This window comes from Myotis daubentonii, chromosome 5 (genome assembly GCF_963259705.1).
Source record: "Myotis daubentonii chromosome 5, mMyoDau2.1, whole genome shotgun sequence".
In the NCBI taxonomy this organism is placed as follows: domain Eukaryota; kingdom Metazoa; phylum Chordata; class Mammalia; order Chiroptera; family Vespertilionidae; genus Myotis; species Myotis daubentonii.
The window spans coordinates 11890639-11908443 of NC_081844.1; the positions used below are offsets into that span (position 1 = coordinate 11890639).

At 43.8% G+C, this 17805-nt stretch overlaps 1 pseudogene; it reads right to left on the minus strand.

The window, feature by feature from the left end:
- Window positions 1-10237, minus strand: part of LOC132234474 (EP300-interacting inhibitor of differentiation 1-like) — a 29305-nt pseudogene extending 19068 nt beyond the window's left edge.
- Window positions 10238-17805: the final 7568 nt, after the last annotated feature.

Genomic DNA, 17805 nt, shown 5'->3' on the forward strand with positions numbered 1-17805 from the left:
GGTGGCACCCCTGCTTTTCAGGCCCTCATTGGACAGACCATGTGGTTGAGAAGAGCACTAGACTGAAGAGACACTAGATGTGGTTCTTTTCAATAACCAACTCTGTGACCTTGACCATGACATTCCAGCATCATGATTTCTTTATTTATAAAATGAGATGGCTACTATCTCTAAGACTCTTTTTTATCTCTAAAAATTATTTACTTTGATAGGGAACATTAGCCTTCTTTTTGACAATTTCTTTTCCCCAAAGAGGATAGATGGTCAATGATTCCAAAATAGAAAAGTGCAATAATATTTAGGGCACATTTATCTATCTACAGAGATCACTAACATGATTTTCACAAAATAGTGAAGGGGAAGTGGCCACTTTTCAGTATTTCTAATCAAGCAGTCAATCACATAAACTTAAATTTGAAGACATGCTTAATACTATAAAATGCAGACTCATAGGTATTGACCCCCAAATATGGTGCTCAGGTGCCTATTTACAGACCTGGCAAGTATTAAAGCTCAAATTGCCATCGTGGAGAAGCACTCTGTGTAACCAAATCTCTTCCTGCAAATCTGAGAAAATTCTATTTCTGATGGCACTTGGGACATCCTTCAGCAACTAATTGCCTACTCATTCAGCAATTCTCCATTTCTCTAGTTAAATTCCCAATTTTTTGCCTTTAAGATGCAGGCAAGAAGTGTTTCAGCAGAGAAAAAAAGCAGAGGAGTTAAAATGAGAGCTGATTCATGCCATTAGCAAAATATGACTCAGCAGGAGGTAAAGAATCCTGAGGTTAGCAAGTGTCCCAGGTTCAGTGCGCCAGAGCTCTGTCATCTCTTTAGGAAGCAAATCATGCCAGTGAGTTAATTAGCATTGTCATTACTTACTAACATTTAAAGAATCTCAAGAAAGCCCCTACAGCATCTTAAACAATCCAATCTCTAAAAGTTTAGATTGGTTTTCATTCCAAATATTCCATTAAGTATAATTCAAGCCACAATCTAATAATATTGGTCACTCATAAAGCTGAGCGAGGAATTGGGGGGCGGGGCAGGTGTCATCTGTCTTGGGGTGATGACTGTGCACATTCTGGGAGATCTATTGGTGATTTGGATTATTGAATATTAGAGGCAAGAAGAAATTTAGAAGTCATATAACCTAATATTGTCATTTAATAGGTGAATCTCAGTTACAGGAAAGTGAATGAAGTTCCTTGTCCAGTTCCCTCAAAAGACCTGGAAAAGTTTCTTCCACTACATTCGATATTCTCCCAACTAAAGAAACTCTAAGCATACCACAAAATACAAAAGATTTTATCTTTTGGTGTTTTTTTTTTTTCATTATGAATATCAGACAGTTCATCTCTACAGAGGCCAGAAAAGAGCTAAGTGATGGTTTCAGCCAAAGCATAGCTAATTTAAGAAAAAAATAAATACCTACACACACATAAATGAGTAATGTTGATTATTTGGACATGCTTTATAGAAAGGATCAACCAGTTGTCAGGCCTGGACACCACCCCCCCCCCCCCCCCCCACACACACACCTTTGTTTTACTGAAATGACTACAACTTGGGAGGAGGGAATAATGCATATGGAATTAACAAACTAGAGCTGGAATTTACTTGTGTCCTATTTTCAACAGTACGCTCTTGAATAGTATCAGAGTTGCTTTAGAGATTAAATGGTTGACATTCAAAGTGCCTAGTAGCCTGGTAGGCAAATAACTGTTCCTCATAAAACAACTATTTATTGTGGTTCTGGGAAGACTGTGAAGCCAGTATAATCCTACCCCCAAGTCCTCCCTGCCAGCGCTCTGGACCAGCGGCACGGAAGAGTTTGGAAAATCTGTTTGAGCGCTGGAGCCTAGAGAAGGGGGCCACCCACTCACCAAGAGTTTTGAGAAACTGGTCTGAGATTTCTATGGAACCAGATGAAAGAGCCGATAACTGATCCACAGAGCCTCATACGGAGAAAGTGGCTAAAGGCAACAGAAAACGAAAGCAAGTCTCAGTAGAAGCCCTCTTAGAGCTACTGACATGAAAAAACAAGAAACGGAGGAGCAAATGGGCCTTATGAGAAGAAATCATTCCACCAACTGAATGAATTGGGTGAAGAAAGGGATCCCCCAACCTCTGCACAAGTCTGGAATCTGACCTCTCTAATGTAGAAAGGAAGAGTGAGAAATGCTGGCAACCCAATTCTTGCAGGGAGATGCCATAGCCCTGGACTTGGGGGAAAGGGAGCCCTATCTTCTGGATCACAGCTGCACAGTGAAACTTCCATCATATCGAGGTGCAGGGTATGGGAGGAGGAAGTGGACCTGGCTCAAGTGCCACAGATTCCTAATGAGAGTTAGTCGGTTTTCTTGAATAGATGTTGTTTCACTTGCTATGGAGCCTTAGGATAATTTCCAGAGATTTAAATTGTTGGATATTTTAAACACTTTTTCTCCAGCTACTCTTGTTTTGCTAAGGAGTGGGTCCATGAAGCTTCTTTTACATTTTTGTTAATCCTCACCTGAGGATATTTTTTTCCATTGTTGTTTTAGAGAGTGAAAGAGGGAGAGGGAGAGGGTGGGGGGGGGGAGAGAGAGAGAGAGAGAGAGAGAGAGAGAGAGAGAGAGACATCAATTGATCGATTGGTTGCCTCCTGCACGGGGGTTGTACCTGAAACCCAGGTACATGCTTTTGACCAGAAATTGAACCTGTGACCCTTCCGTGCTGGGGTCCACCTCTAGCCATTGAGCAACACCATCCAGGGAAGCCCATGGAGCTTCTCGTGGTACAATTCCAAACGTTTACTTCTATTTCTTCTTTAATAAGCTTTGGTGGTTATGCCTTTTAAGGAATTCTTCCAATTGATCTAAATTGATGAAGGTATTGACATAGAATGCTAATATTTCTGTATTATTCGTTTATTATCTTTTAATATCTATAGACTCTCTAGTGATATCACCTCCCTTATTTCTATATTGGTAATTTGTATGTTTTTTCTTGTCTCTCTAAAGGATTATCCTATATAATAAAGAGCTAATATGCAAATGCTCATCACGCCCTCACACTGTCCCGCCATAATGGCTCAGACACTCAACACTGGGGAGAGAGGCATGGGGACCCGCCAGGCACAAATGAGCTTGTCAGAGAGGAATGGAGACCAGCAGGCTGCAGCCAGGGAGAAGAACAAGCTGCCTGCCCTGTGGTCCTGGGCATCAGCAGCTGCGCCCACACCTGTGGCACAGGAGAGGGACAATCCACACGCTCCACGGTCCCTGTGGTCCCAGTTGCCAGTGGCTGCGCCTGCGGCCCTGGAGAGGGAAAAGCCACCTGCCCTGCAGTTCCAGGTGCCAACAGCTGCTCCTGTGGCTGCGGCCTGGGCGAAGCCACCCGCCCACAGTCCCCTCTGGCTGGCCCAGGCAAAGCCAGCCCGGGTCCTGGGTGCCTGGGGCCAACCAGAGGGAAAAAAGTCCAGGTCCTGAGTGCCTACGACCGGCCGGAGGAGGGAATCCTGGGTCCCGGGTGTGGGGTGAGACAGAGGTGGTTAGGGGCGATCAGGCCAGGAGGGGAGCAGTTATGAGCTACAGGCAGGCAGGCAGAGGTGGTTAGGGGTGATCAGGCAGACAGGCCGGTGAGCGATTAGGAGCCAGCAGTCCCAGATTTTGAGAGGCAGTCAGACATCCCCCAAGGGGTCCTGGATTGGAGAGGGTGCAGGCCGGGCTGAGGGGAACCCCCCCACCCCCATGCACAAATTTCATACACCGGGCCTCTAGTGAATTTTATAATTTTTCTCAAGTAATCAACTTTTAATTTTAATGATTTTATATAATGTCTACCTGTTTTCTATATTATTGTTTTCTGCTCTGATTTTTATTCCTACCTTTCTTGTGTCTACTTTGGGGTTTATTTAGTTTTTCTTTTTACTTTCTTTCTTTTTTAAAAAAATACATTTTATTGATTTTTTACAGAGAGGAAGGGAGAGGGATAGAGAGTTAGAAACATGATGAGAGAGAAACATCAATCAGCTGCCTCCTGAACACCCACTACTGGGGATGTGCCCGCAACCAAGGTACATGCCCTTGACCAGAATCGAACCTGGTTCCCTTCAGTCCACAGGCCGATGCTCTATCCACTGAGCCAAACTGGTTAGGGCTAATTTCTTAAGTTTCAAGCAGAGATCACTGACTTTAGAACTTTCTTCTTTTATAATACAGTTGTTCAGTACTACAAATTCCACCCTAAATTCTACTCTACTGGCATCTTACACATTTTGATTTGCTGTTTTTTTATTTAATTCTGCCACACAAAATGGTTTGACTGATGTTAAATGTCTAACTTCTCTGTATAATTGACCCCTAAAGTTGGTGAACAATCATCCACGTCACAGTCATAGAGAAGAGAATTTGGTGGGATGGATGGTTCAGACAATAGAAATTCACAAGCCTCCAATGAGAGAGAACATTGGGGCTAAACCTCAGCTAGAAAGCCTAGGGTGGGGAAGGAATGAGAATGTCCCTCATGAATGGGATCTAATCTTGGTCAGCAGCATCAAGGCTCCAGGACAACTTACTGAAATTCAAGGCTAGACTTAAGAGGAGCTGGATCAGGAAACCAAGGCAGATACACAAGCATATAAAGTAAATCAACTCAGGCACTGAATGTTAGCAATGAGGGAACAAACTACTTCTGGTCTCTCAGACTGCTGAAGGGCCTGTGACTGGCTGAATCTTTTAGAGTATTAAGCCCTCATAGCTGGAAAGAGAATGTATATTCTCTTGCTTTTGGGTGAAATGCTCTGAAGATATCAATGAAATCCATCAGATTTCATTGCCACAGAGAGATCTATATATGGCTGCCATCTGCTCTGGGCTTGGAAGTACCTAGGTGAGGCCTGGGCTGGCATTTCCTTGTTGATCTAGTGTTTCATTTAAGGTTGCCATTTACTTGTTGATTTTCTGTCTGGAAGATCTATCCATTTATGTCAATGTGGTGTTAAAATCTCCTACTATGACTGTCAGTCTCTCCCATTATGTCTATCAATATTTGCTTTACATATTTAGGTGCTCCTATGTTGGGTGCATAAATGTTTACAAGGATTATATTCTCTTGTTGGATGGCTCCCTTTATTATCATGTAGTGTCCTTCTTTGTCACTTACTATAGCCTTTGTTTTAAAGTCTATATTGTCAGATATAAGTATTGCTACCCCCAAGCTTTTCTTAAGTTTCCATTTGCACAAAATATCTTTTTCTATCCCTTTTACTTTTAGTCTGTGTGTATCTTTTGTTCTGAGGTGGCTCTTTTGTAGACAGTATATATAAGGGTCTTGCTTTCTCATCCATTCAGCTACCCTATGTCTTTCTTAAAAAAACATTTATTGTTGAGAGTATTACATATGTCCCCCTATATCAGTGATGGCAAACCTATGACACATGTGTCAGAGGTGACACGCGAACTCATTTTTTTGGTTGATTTTTTTTTTTGTTAAATGGCATTTAAATATATAAAACAAATATCAAAAATATAAGTCCTTTGTTTTACTATGGTTGCAAATATCAAAAAATTTCTATATGTGACATGGCACCAGAGTTAAGTTAGGTTTTTTCAAAATGCTGACACACTGAGCTCAAAAGGTTCGCCGTCACTGCCTTATATCCCCCCAATTGCCTCCCTCCACCTGGTTCCCACCCTGCTGCAGGTCTTCACCACCTTATTGTCTATGTCTATAGATAATGCATATCCTAGCTAATAAAAGACAAAAAGGGTAATTGACTGTACCTTTGCTACGCTTCCCATCGGCTAATCAGTGCCATATGCAAATTAACTGCCATCCGGGCCCTGTGTGCAGCCCTGGGCGGCCAGGCTTAGGCAGCATGATCTCATCACCTAAGCCCCGCCCCCATCCGGGATCCCTGTGTGCCACCTAAGCCCCACATCGCTTAAGCCCCGCCCCCAGCAGGGACCCCCGTGTGCCACCTAAGCCTCACTGCCAGCTGGGACCCCATGGCGATCCCAGAGCAGGGAAGTGTGGAGGGCGGCCGGCCCCCAGGTGGGGGCATGTTTCTCCATTTTGGCTGTCTCTTGTTTCTATGTATAAGATAGCTCTGCTATGATTCCCAGTCTTTTTGGGGTGGCCTTATGTAGTAGGTGTACTGTGGGACTCAGTCGCTCAGTCTCCTTGATCACTTGATCTGTGCTCTAGGAATATCCCTTGCATGGGATATGTGGGCACTCCTGTTGTAATTGAGTCTTGATTGCTATTGGCCCATTAACATGTAGGATTGACCGTCAGGTTGGCTGACTATGAGGCTCAACCCTGACCATGGCATGCAAGCTGCTGTGCAGGATCTAACCAGATGAAGTGAAATTTGCCTCAGCAGTGTTTGGTACTTGCTGAGAAATCTCTTTGAATATACTGCTTGTGAAGCTTATTAGAACCTACTCTGATGTTGTCTGAAGCTGGCCACTGTGTGTGTTGGTTCTGAGCAAAACTTTGTTTTTATAATGTTTAAAAAATTTATTTCAGAGAGAGGCAGGGAGAGAGAGAGAGAGACAGACAGACAGACAGAGAAATGTCAACGTGAGAAGGAGACATTGATCAATTACCTTCCACATGTGCCCTGACTGGTGATCAAATCTTCAACATGGGTATGTGCCCTGACCAGGAATTGAACCCACCACCTTTTGGTGTACAGTACAACTTTTCAACTAATTGAGCCACACTGGCCAGGGGTTTGGTGAAAACTTTTTAGTTGATGCAGTCCCATTTGTTTCTTTTTTCTTTTTTCCCCCCTTGCCCAAGGACATATATTAGAAAAAATATTGCTAAAAGAAATAGCCAAGCTTTTACTGTCAATGTTTTCTTCTAGGACTTTTACAGTTTTGAGTCTAACATTTGTCTATATTCAAGACACTAATTTGAAAGAATATATGCACCCCTATATTCATTGCAGTGTTATCTATATAATAAAGAACCAGGGTCATTAGGACTGAAGGCTAGACCAGACCGGAAGTCAGTGCTGGGTTGCCATGGTGACTCAGCACTGACTGGGGCTGCTGCCAGTGCCCCTACCCAGCACTGACTGCTTAGGGGGCTGTGGATCAGTTCCGGAGAGAGGCCTGTAGAGAGAGAGGCAGGGTCTGATCCATAGCCTCTGTGGCAGCCATTGAACAGACCTTGCCTCTCTTTCACTCCCAGCCTGGCCAACAGCCCTGCCTCCATTTCTCTCTAGGCCTCCACCAGGGCTGCTGATCAGTCCCACCTGTCTGATCAGATCCCATTGATAGGCCCAGAGACACTGACAGGCATAGAAACTGACCAATCAGAACCAAATCTGGGTGAATGTAAGGAACCAATGGCTGCCTAGGAGGAGAAGCTTTTGACTCTGACTGGCATAGAAACTGACCAATCAGAACCAAATTGGCCTGCAGAGTAGGGTAGTTCAGGGCAATATCAGGCCTGCAGGAGAGGGCAGTTGGGAGTGAGATTAGGTTGGCAGGGGAGAGCAGTTAGGGGTGATCAGGCAGGCAGAGGCAGTTAGGGGTGATCAGGCTGGCAGGGAAGGGCAGCTGGGGGCAAGATCAGCCCACAGGGGAGGGCAGTTGGGGGCAAGATCAGACCAACATGGGAGGGCAGTTAGGGACAATCAGGCAGGCAGGCAGGTGAGTGGTTAGGAGCCAGTGGTCCTAGATTGTGAGACGAGTGGGATCAGGCCTAAACCAGTGGTTGAATATACCCCGAGGGGTCCCTGATTGGAGTGGGTGCAGGCTGGGCTAAGGGAACCGCTACTTCCGTGCACAAATTTCGTGTACCAGGCCTCTAGTTTATAATAGTCAGGATCTGGAAGCAGCTCAGGGGCCCATTAGTAGATGAGTGGTTAAAAGGACTGTGGTATAGTTACACAAGGGAACACTGCTAAGTCATAAAAAATAAGAAACTCTTACCCTTTGCAACAGCATGGGTGAGAGTATTATGCTAAGTCAAATAAACCAGTCTGTGAAAGATGAGTACCATTTGATTTCACTTATATGTGGCATCTAATGAATAAAATAAACTAGTAAACTAAGTAGAGACAGATTCATGGATACAGAGAACAGACTGACATCAGTCATAGGGGAGAGGATTGGGAGCTGGGTGAGAAGGGTGAAAGGATTAAGCAAAGGAAAAAAACAGAAAGACTCATAGACACAGACAACAGTATGATGATTGCCAGAGGAAAGGGGAGTGGTGATGGGAGGAGGTAGAAGAAGGTAAAGTGGGGATAAATGGTGATGGAAGGGGACCTGACTTGGGGTGGTAAACACACAATATAATATACAGATGATGTATTGTAGAATTGTATACCTGAAACCTGTATAATTTTATTAACCAACTGAGGCCCAGTGTGTGAATTTGTGCATGGGTGGGGACCCTTGGCTGGTGATCAGGGCGGATCAGAAAGGGACCACGGGAGGGCTCCAGGGCAGTCCAGACCTCTCACCCAGTCCCGATGGGCCGTACCCCAGCAGCAAGCTTACCTATCGGTTGGAACGTCTATCCCCTGGTGGTCAGTGAGTGTCATAGTGACTGGTCAAATGGTCGACTGATCGGTCAGACACTTAGCATATTATGCTTTTATTATAATAGGATGTTGCCTCAATAAATTCAATTAAATAAATAAATAAATAAATAAATGTAAAAAGCACATAAGTTGAAATAATGTAAAGGATAGGAAAAACTGCTTTTACTTTAAATTAACATATTTTTTTATTTTGGAACAAAGCCTCACAAAAACTGTGGAAGAGGGAATGGATATAAACTGCCCATTAATAGTGCCATCAACCTTGCCACTATTGCCATTTGGACTGGATAATTCCTGTGGTGGGGGGCTGTCCTGTGGATTGTAGGATGTTTAACAGCATTCTGAATGCCAGGAGCAACACTCCCCACAGAATCATGATAATCAAAGAAGTCTCCAGAAATTGCAAAATGTTCCATGACAAGGGGGTGGGGCGAAGACTCCTCACCTTCACCACCATTGGAGACCACTGTTTAGGTTGTGTTTTACTTCAATCCAAGGTTAGAGAGCTTGCCTCGTACTAAGCAAGCTGGAAGCAGGGAAGGAATGAGATAAGATTCCAAGAACTCCTTCTGCCAATTTTGTAAAATCCTTTCTCTTAGAGAAGTGGGACAACAGCGATGACTTGAAAAGGCTCGCCAGCCACACACTTTTTTTTATGTGTGGGCCCTTATTTCTCTGCTCATGCCCTGGCAACTTAGCAGTTCTGATGGACAAGTTGTCCTGAGCATGGTTAGAGCAAAGAAACCCTCTCCCTATTGGTAACTGGTTTTTACTTATTGCTCCTGTTTCCTTCTCTTTGGCCTTGAGGGCTCTTATTTAATCTTTAAACACCATTTGGCACTGTTTTTCTTTCTCGTTTTGAAACTCTCACTTTTCTGGCTTCCATGACATCACACTCTCACAGGCCTCCTACTGGCTCAATCTTCTCAGCCCCCTTTGTAGTCTCTTCCTCTACTTCCCCATTAAATACTGGCATTCCTCAAGGTGCAGTCCTAGGCACTATTGTCTTCTCATGCTGTCCTCTTTCCCTTCATATTCTCATCCATGACCATTGACGGCTTTATTCGGCTATGGTCATATGTATATACCAATGACTCTAAAATTTATGTGTTTTGACCAGTCCTATTCTTTATACATTGGATCCTTATATCCAATTACTTACTTGAAATCTCCACTCAAGGATATCTCAAATTTATCATGCCCAAGATCAAATTTTTTTTAAATTATTTTTTCTTTTTCTTTTTTAATTCTCACCTGAGGACATGCTTTTGGTGATTTTACAGGGAGAGGAAGGTGGAGGGAGGGAGAGAAAGAGAAACATCATTGTGAGAGAGACACATCAACCAGTTGCCTCCCACATGTGCCATGACAGGGAATCAAACCCACAACCTTGATATGTGCCCTGACCAGAAATTGAATCTATGACATTTCAATGTATGGGCGGATGCTCCAACCTACTAGGCCATACCAGCCAGGACCCAAGATCAAATTCTTGATTTTCCATCCTGTTCAAACCTACTCTTCTTCCAGGGTCCCTATATTAATGACCACTCTCCCTCTTACTCTTCACCTTACTCTCTGGCTTTGTGTCATACTGGCCTTCTCTTTGTTCTTCAAATGGACCATGCTTTCTTCTTCAAAAGGACATGCTGTTCTCTCTGTCTGGAACATTCCTCTTGCTGCCATCCCCTACACTTGGACTCATTTTTCTGATCTCCACCCAAGCACTACCTCCCAGGAAGTATTTCCTGGCATTTCAGTGTACATTAGGGTCGTCTGATACTTGCTCTCAGAGAACCATGAGCTCCCTTTGTTTCATGTTAGTGAATGTTCACCCATCAGTTTCTGACTCCTTCTCTAGGTTATAACGTCATAAAGTCTGGGGCCATATCTGTTTTTGATCTCCATTTTACTCCATTGCCAATGTTTTTGAAATTAATAAATGCACGAATTAATATAAAAGAGAAAATTGCTTTCCTGAACTGAGTTTTTTGCCTCTACTTTTTATTCATATTGTTTTCATATACTGACTTTTTATTTTTATAAAATCTAATGTATCCATTTTTCCTACTTCTTTAAGGCCATTTTTAGAACTGCCTTTCCCACCCCAAGATTACATAAACATCCACAGAAATCTTCTTCCAGTACTTTTATGGTTTTGTTTGTAAGATTTAATTCTTAAATCCATCTGGACTTTATTTCTGAAAGAAATAAAATAGTGCCAGCTATTTTGTTTCAGAGCCAATTTCTCCTAAATTGAAAACTTCAGCTATATCTGGAAGTGTGATGTCATAAAATAAGATTTGGAATCAGATGACCTGTACTAAAGTTCAGCTTAACCACTTGGTCATTGTGAAAATTTTAGCCAGTTATTTATTTTCTTTTAGAGTTATCTCCTTTATGAGATGAGAACTCAAGGGAAGAGTCAGTTCATGAATCCTCATGAAAAGGGCCATTGAAGAGGCTGGATAGACAGCCTAATTATTGAGTGTGAGCTTGAATCAGACTATCACCATGCCCCTCATTTTATCATCTGTAAAATGAGATAAAAATAGCAACCTTCCTTGTATGGTTTATGGTGAGGGTCAAATAAATTAATGAATATAAAGCAATTAATCATGGTGGTGATTAAGTTATAAGCAATGGTTACCATAGAAAAGGATGTCATTATTTCAGTGAGGATAATAGAGAAGATGCCTTGCTCATATTTTCTTGAAGAACTAGGAAAATATCTTGTCAAAGTATACTACAAAATGAACTGATAGGGACAGTAAAGAAAAAGAAGTAGAAACATTGCCAAGTACTTTACTGGCCATATGGCCAAAATGACTCTCTCTCAGTTCTAATTTTTTGTTGTTATTGTTCTTGCAAATCTGTTCATGGTCTATTCTTATCATGGGCAGAGTAACCTCTAATGCTTTCCAGTTTTAAAGGTCTAAGCTTACTAAGTTCAATAAATTACTACCTCAAACTTCATAAAAACCAATATCTTTGATATGGACAGATTTTAATAATATCCCTGGATATGAATGTCTTTAGAAAAGAACTGATAAATGTGTCATATAGTATAAGTAAGCAAGTGGGATGGAAGAGAAGATTTACTTCATATACCAAATCATAATGAACCTTTTCATTAACATTTTGAGCCTCTTACGTGCAGGAGGAACTGGGGAGGAACAGAATAATAAACAGTAAACTACCATTTTCACCTCTCCTTTCTTTTCTGAATATTTCCCTAGGCTGCGGACCCTGATGTTTCCTAAACTCACATCAGGACAGGCATGGTCAGGCCATACTATCTTGTCCAGAAATTGATTTCAATGATGAATGAATTGTGTATCTCTTTCATTGAGTTCAAATTAAGGGATTTATTACTTGCCCTGAATTTAACATTCTAATTTATTTAGAATTACTTTTCATTTTACAGTTTGTCACATAACTAGATAGTGTCAGTCACCCAACTAAGGATAAAATATATGTTTTATTGGTTTTGTTATGGGTTATTTTTGTTTTGTTTGTTTTTTATTTCATGTTGGAAAAAAAGTGTTAGTTTCTATTTTCTGACATGTTCACTTTTACATCTTCTACTGACAAATTCTCACAGAGAATCCAGATGCTCATTTGACATTAATAATTGTAAACACAGTTTAGTAATTTTAAGTTTATTAAACCTCAAGATGTTTATAAGCAGAATTCCCATAGCCATTTTCCTTTAACGTATTTAATTAGAGAAGCAGCAGTTACTGGAAACTTTACCCCCTACTCCCCTCTCTCCTCCACCACCAGTTAGATAAGTGGGATTGTAGGTGGGACAGGGGGAAAGGTGTGGTTAAGCTGTATTCTCTACTGCCATGTTATAAAAGCAACCTAGGCTCCCTTTCTCTGGCTGTCTTGTGTTCAGTGATTGGCCCTTCACATCCATCTATCACTGCTCTGCCAGCCCCAGCCAGATCTCTGATCCTTCTCTTGCAGCCTCTGGGTGGATATATCGAGTTAGCCCTCTGTTCTTCAGTGGGGACCAGTTATACATTCAGAGGCAGGAGTAAAATGCCTCAGGTTCAAGTCACATTCTCCAGTCCAGGGTTGGCAACAGAAAAACTGGTGGCTTGCCCACTCCACCTCCCCATTTGTCATCTTAAAAAGCAGTAATATCCATGTGAGCACTTTATTTCTTTTCTACATATTGGAATTCAGAGACAGAAAGTCATGACTGAGTGGGACCTGTGCTCTCAGGGCATACGGGTTTGCTATATAAGCTACAATTTCAGTTTCACATTTAAAAACAACAACTACTGCTCTAATCCAATCAATTTCAGTTATGGAAGTTAATTATATGAAACAGCAGAAAGTCAAATATTATTCTATCTTAATTTTACTTAAAACTGAGATAGTAATCAGATCCTGTGCAAAGAATGTTTACCCAAAAGAAAAGGAACAAGAGCAAAATCACTAATGTATTTTCACGGGGGAAAAAATCAACAAAACATTCCTTTTTCTTACATAATTGCTCTCTTTTGAATTTTCTTTCTGTTTTCTGAAAGTAAAGTGCACACATGGATATTACTGCTTTCCAAATGTAGATTAACGCCCCCCCCCCCCCCAAACCATGAGTCACTTCTCTTTGGAAAACAGCTCCAGGCCATGCTCTACTCCACTTTAGAACTTCATATGGCTCTACTGACCAATCGGTGTCTGGCCCAATGTCACACCCTATAAGTTGCTATGTGTTGTCACAAATATACTCAACAAACCTAGGTCTGCACTGGCAAGTTTATTATTTTTATTATTTAAGAACACTGTTCACTTCATTGGGAGCAGGAACTATTTACATTGTGCCAGTTCTATTAATTTCCTAGGGCTGTCATAACAAATTACTACAAACTTAGTGGCTTAAAGCAATTAAAGGTTATTATCTCCCTAGAGGCCTGGTGCACAAAATTTGTGCACTGGGGGGGGGGGTGTCCCTCAGCCCAGCCTGCACCCTCTCCAATCTGGGACCCCTTGGGGGATGTCTGACTGCCGGTTTAGGCCTGATCCCACAGGACATCCAGCAGTTGGACATCCCTCTCACAATCTGGGACTGCTAACCCCCAACTGCTCACCTGGTCATCCTTAACTGCCCTCCCCTGCCAGCCATCTGGTGGCAGCCATCTTGTGACCACATGGGGGCGGCTATCTTGTGCAAGGGCATGACGGTCGATTTGGATGTTACCTCTTTATTACATAGGATAGTTCTGGAGGCCAGAAATCCCAAATCAAGGTCCATAGGGTCATGCTCCTCCAAAGGCTCCTCCAAATCCTTCCATGTCTCTTCCAGCTTCTGGTGGCTCCAAGAGCTTCTTGGCTCATGTCCCCAGAACTCCAATCTTTGCCTCTGTCTTCTCTGTGTGTCCTTCCCTTTTCTTGTTTTATAAAGTCAGTTGTCATTGGATTTAGGGACCAGCTTTATCTAGGATGATCTCATCTTTAGATCCTTAATTACATCTGCAAAAACTTATTTCCAAATAAGGTTCTGAGCAACTCTCTCATTTGATCGTTTTTCATTAGTCTCTGGACACTATCCATGTTTAAGTCTAAAACCCTCTTCTGTTGTCAATTTCATTGATCATCTCTGCATCTTTAGTTTTCTTAACTTTAATTTGAACAATTTCCCTGTCTTCCACAGATTTCTGCATTCATTAAGATTTTCATTTTCTTTATCAGTAACTTTCAATGATTTTTGCTACATTCAATTTATGTATTTATGCAGAGATAAAATCCTACAGCCAATTTTACCTACCTCAGTTTTACATTTGGGGAAACTGATAAAAAATCTTGAAGCACTGCTAGAGTATACATATATCTGTTTTAGCAAAAGAATTTGAATATTCCTTATAGTGTAAAATTTACATATCATACTAAATGGTCACTGGATTCTAAAATTTACCAGAGTAATAAATAATTATATTAAAAGTTCGTAGACCCTTTGTTTCCTGTAGAGATAATTGAAACTTGACTATTCGTGCAAATTAAGTTGTTAAATTATTTCTTTGGAGCAAGAGGGTCTGAATATATCTCTAATAGTGCACATTTGTATAGCCTTTCATAGTTTTCAAGAACATTTCATATTTATTATTTTATTTGATCCTTACAGTAGTTCCGTGAGGATAAAATAATCCTTTATAATAAAAGGCTAATATGAAAATTGACCAAACAGCAGAACTGCCAGTCACTATGATGCACACTGACCACCAGGGGGCAGACACTCAAAGCAGGAGCTTCCCCTGGTGGTCAGTGCACTAAGGATGTCTGACTGACCGAGAGTGGGCTTAAGCTGGCAGTCAGACATCCTCTGAGGGCTCCCAGACTGGTAGAGGGAGCAGGCCAGGCTGAGAGACCCCCCTCCCTGAGTGCACGAATTTTGTGCACCAGGTCTCTAGTAATTTACACTAATAAAAGAGAAACATGCAAATTAGCCATCACTCTGCCATTCCACCACACCCACCAGCCAATCAGGAGTGAGTATGCAAATTTACCCAACTAAGATGGCGGCGGCCATGGAGCTGGAGTGAGCAGGAGGCTTGGGTTGTCCCTGGGGATGGAGGAAACCAAGCTTCCCAAGCTTCCCACCTGCCCTGCCCATCCCTGGGCTCTGCTCAAGGCTACAAAGTTTCAATTATCAACACTAATAAAAGAGAAAAATGCTAATTGGCGTACGAGCTACCCTTTTCATTGGCTAATCAGGGCTATATGCAAATTAACTGCCAACTAAGATTGGCAGTTAACTGACAACTATGATTGGCAGTTAACTGACAACAAGATGGCGGTTAATTTGCATACGTAGGCACAATGCAGGGAGGCGAAAGGGAAAGCAGGAAGAAGCCCCCTGCCACTGACAGTGATCGGAAACCCAGGGGGGAGCTAAGAGCTGGGGGGCAGGGCAAAGGCGGCCCCCCAGCCATGATTGGAGAATCAGGCGCCTTTGCCGCCCTGGCCAGTGATAGCAGGAAGTAGGGGTGGAGCCAGCGATGGGAGCTGGGCACGGTCGAAGCTGGCAGTCCCGGGAGCTAGGGGTCCCTTGCCTGGGCCTAAAGCAAAGCCCACGATCGCGGGGCCGCTGCAGCTGTGGGTCCCCGCCTCAGCCAGAGGCGTCAGGCCTGGGCAAGGGGCCGATCCTGCGATTGGAGGGTGATGGGGGTCAATGCCTGAGGGCTCCCAGTATGTGAGAGGGGGCAGGCTGGGCTGAGGGACACCCCCCCCCCACACACACCCAGTGCACGAATTTCGTGCACCGGGCCCCTAGTAGAAGATAAATAAATCCCAGATACCTGCTTCCAGCCCACCCTGGCCTCCACTCAAGGAGGTGCTGACAAAAAAAATAAAAATAAAAATGGAGAGCCTGGGAGCTTGGGTTGCCGGGGGGCATGGCCACCCTGAAAATGGCCCTCAGCCCCTCACCCAGGCTGGCCAGGCAGCCCAGTGAGACTCCCCACCCTGAAGGGGCTGTGGGCAGCCTGAAAACTGCCCTCAGCCCCTCACCCAGGCTGGCCACACCCCCATGGGGTGAGGGTCCCCACTGGGGGGCTTGGCGAGCCTGCAAACAGCCATCAGCTCCTCATCAGGCTGGCCAGGCACCTCAGCGGGAACCCCATCCTGATCCAGGACACCCTTCAGGGCAAACCAGCCGGCCCTCACCCATGCACCAGGCCTCTATCTATACTAATAAAAGGGTAATATGCTAATTAGACTGGGAGACCTTCCAGATGTTCTTCTGAGCAAAGCCATGGTGGTGGGGCTGAGGTAGAGGCGGTTAGAGGCCAAGAGGGGAGGGCAGTTGTGGGTGATCAGGCCAAGATGGGACGGCAGATGTGGGTGATCAGGCTGATGGGGGGTGGTAAGCAGACCGTTGGGGGTAAGCAGACCAGCAGGAGGGCCAGTTGGGGGTGAGCAGGACAGTGGGGGGGGGCAATTTGGAGTGAGCAGGCCAGCAGGGGGGCAGTTGGGGGTGAGCAGGCCAGTGGGGAGGGAAGGTGGGGGCAAGCAGGCTGGCATGGGGGGCAATTGGGGTGAGCACACTGGCACGAGGGGCATTTGGGGGTGAGCAGGCCAGCGGTGGGGGGCAGTTGGGAGTGAGCAGGCAGGCAGGCAGAGTTGTTAGGGGCAATCAGGCAGGCAGGAAGGCAGGCAGGCAGGCAGGTGAGTGGTTAGGAGCCAGCAGTCCTGGATTGTGAGAGGGATGTCTAACTGCTGGCTTAGGCCCGATCCCTGTAAACCGGCAGTAGTACATCCTTCTAGGGGTCCCAGATTGGATGCCTCCCCCCCCCCCCCGTGCATGAATTTCGTGCACCGGGCCACTAGTAGTAATAATAAATACTGATATTTATCTAATTAAATGAAGCTCCTGAAATCTATTTGAACCACCTAACACCCTCCATCTAGTACTCAACTTAAACCCATGGCCATTACCCCACTCATCTACTGATGGGCACTTGGGCTGTTTCCAGATCTTAGCAACCTTGAGTGCATAGTAGAATCACCTGAGGAGTTTCAAAACATATTGACACCTAGGCTGCACCCCACACCAATTAAATCAGAAATTCTGGGGGTAAGACCAGGCATCAGTGTTTTTATTTATTAAAATTTTTTAAAAATATATTTTTTTATTGATTTCAGAGAGGAAGGGAGAGGGAGAGAGAGAGAAACATCAATGATGAGAGAGAATCATTGCATGCCCCCTATTGGGGATCGAGCCCACAACCTGGCCATGTGCCCTGACTGGGAATCAAACCTCAACCTCCTGGTTCATAAATTGATGCTCAACCATTTGAGATACACTGCCTGGGCTTAATTTTTTATTTTTTTAAAATTTTGTCTTTATTGTTGAAAGTATTACAGATGCCCCCTCCCCCCCTCCACTTCCCATTGACCTCTCCCCCTGCACCTGCCCTCCACCTTCACCACACTATCGTCTATGTCCATGGGCCATGCATATATGTTCCCGGTTAATCTCTCTTCAACCCCACCTACCCCCCCTTCCCCAACCTGCCCTCTGAGATTCGTCAGCCTGTTCAATGCTTCAATGTCTCTATATCTGCTTTGTTCATCACTTCATTTTGCTCATTAGATTCCACATATGAATGAGATCATGTGATGCTTATCTTTCTCTGACTGGCTTATTTCACTTAGCATGATACCCTCCAGGTCCCTCCATGCTGTCTCAAAGGGTAAGAGATCCTTCTTTTTTTACTGCTGCATAGAATTCCATGGTATAAATG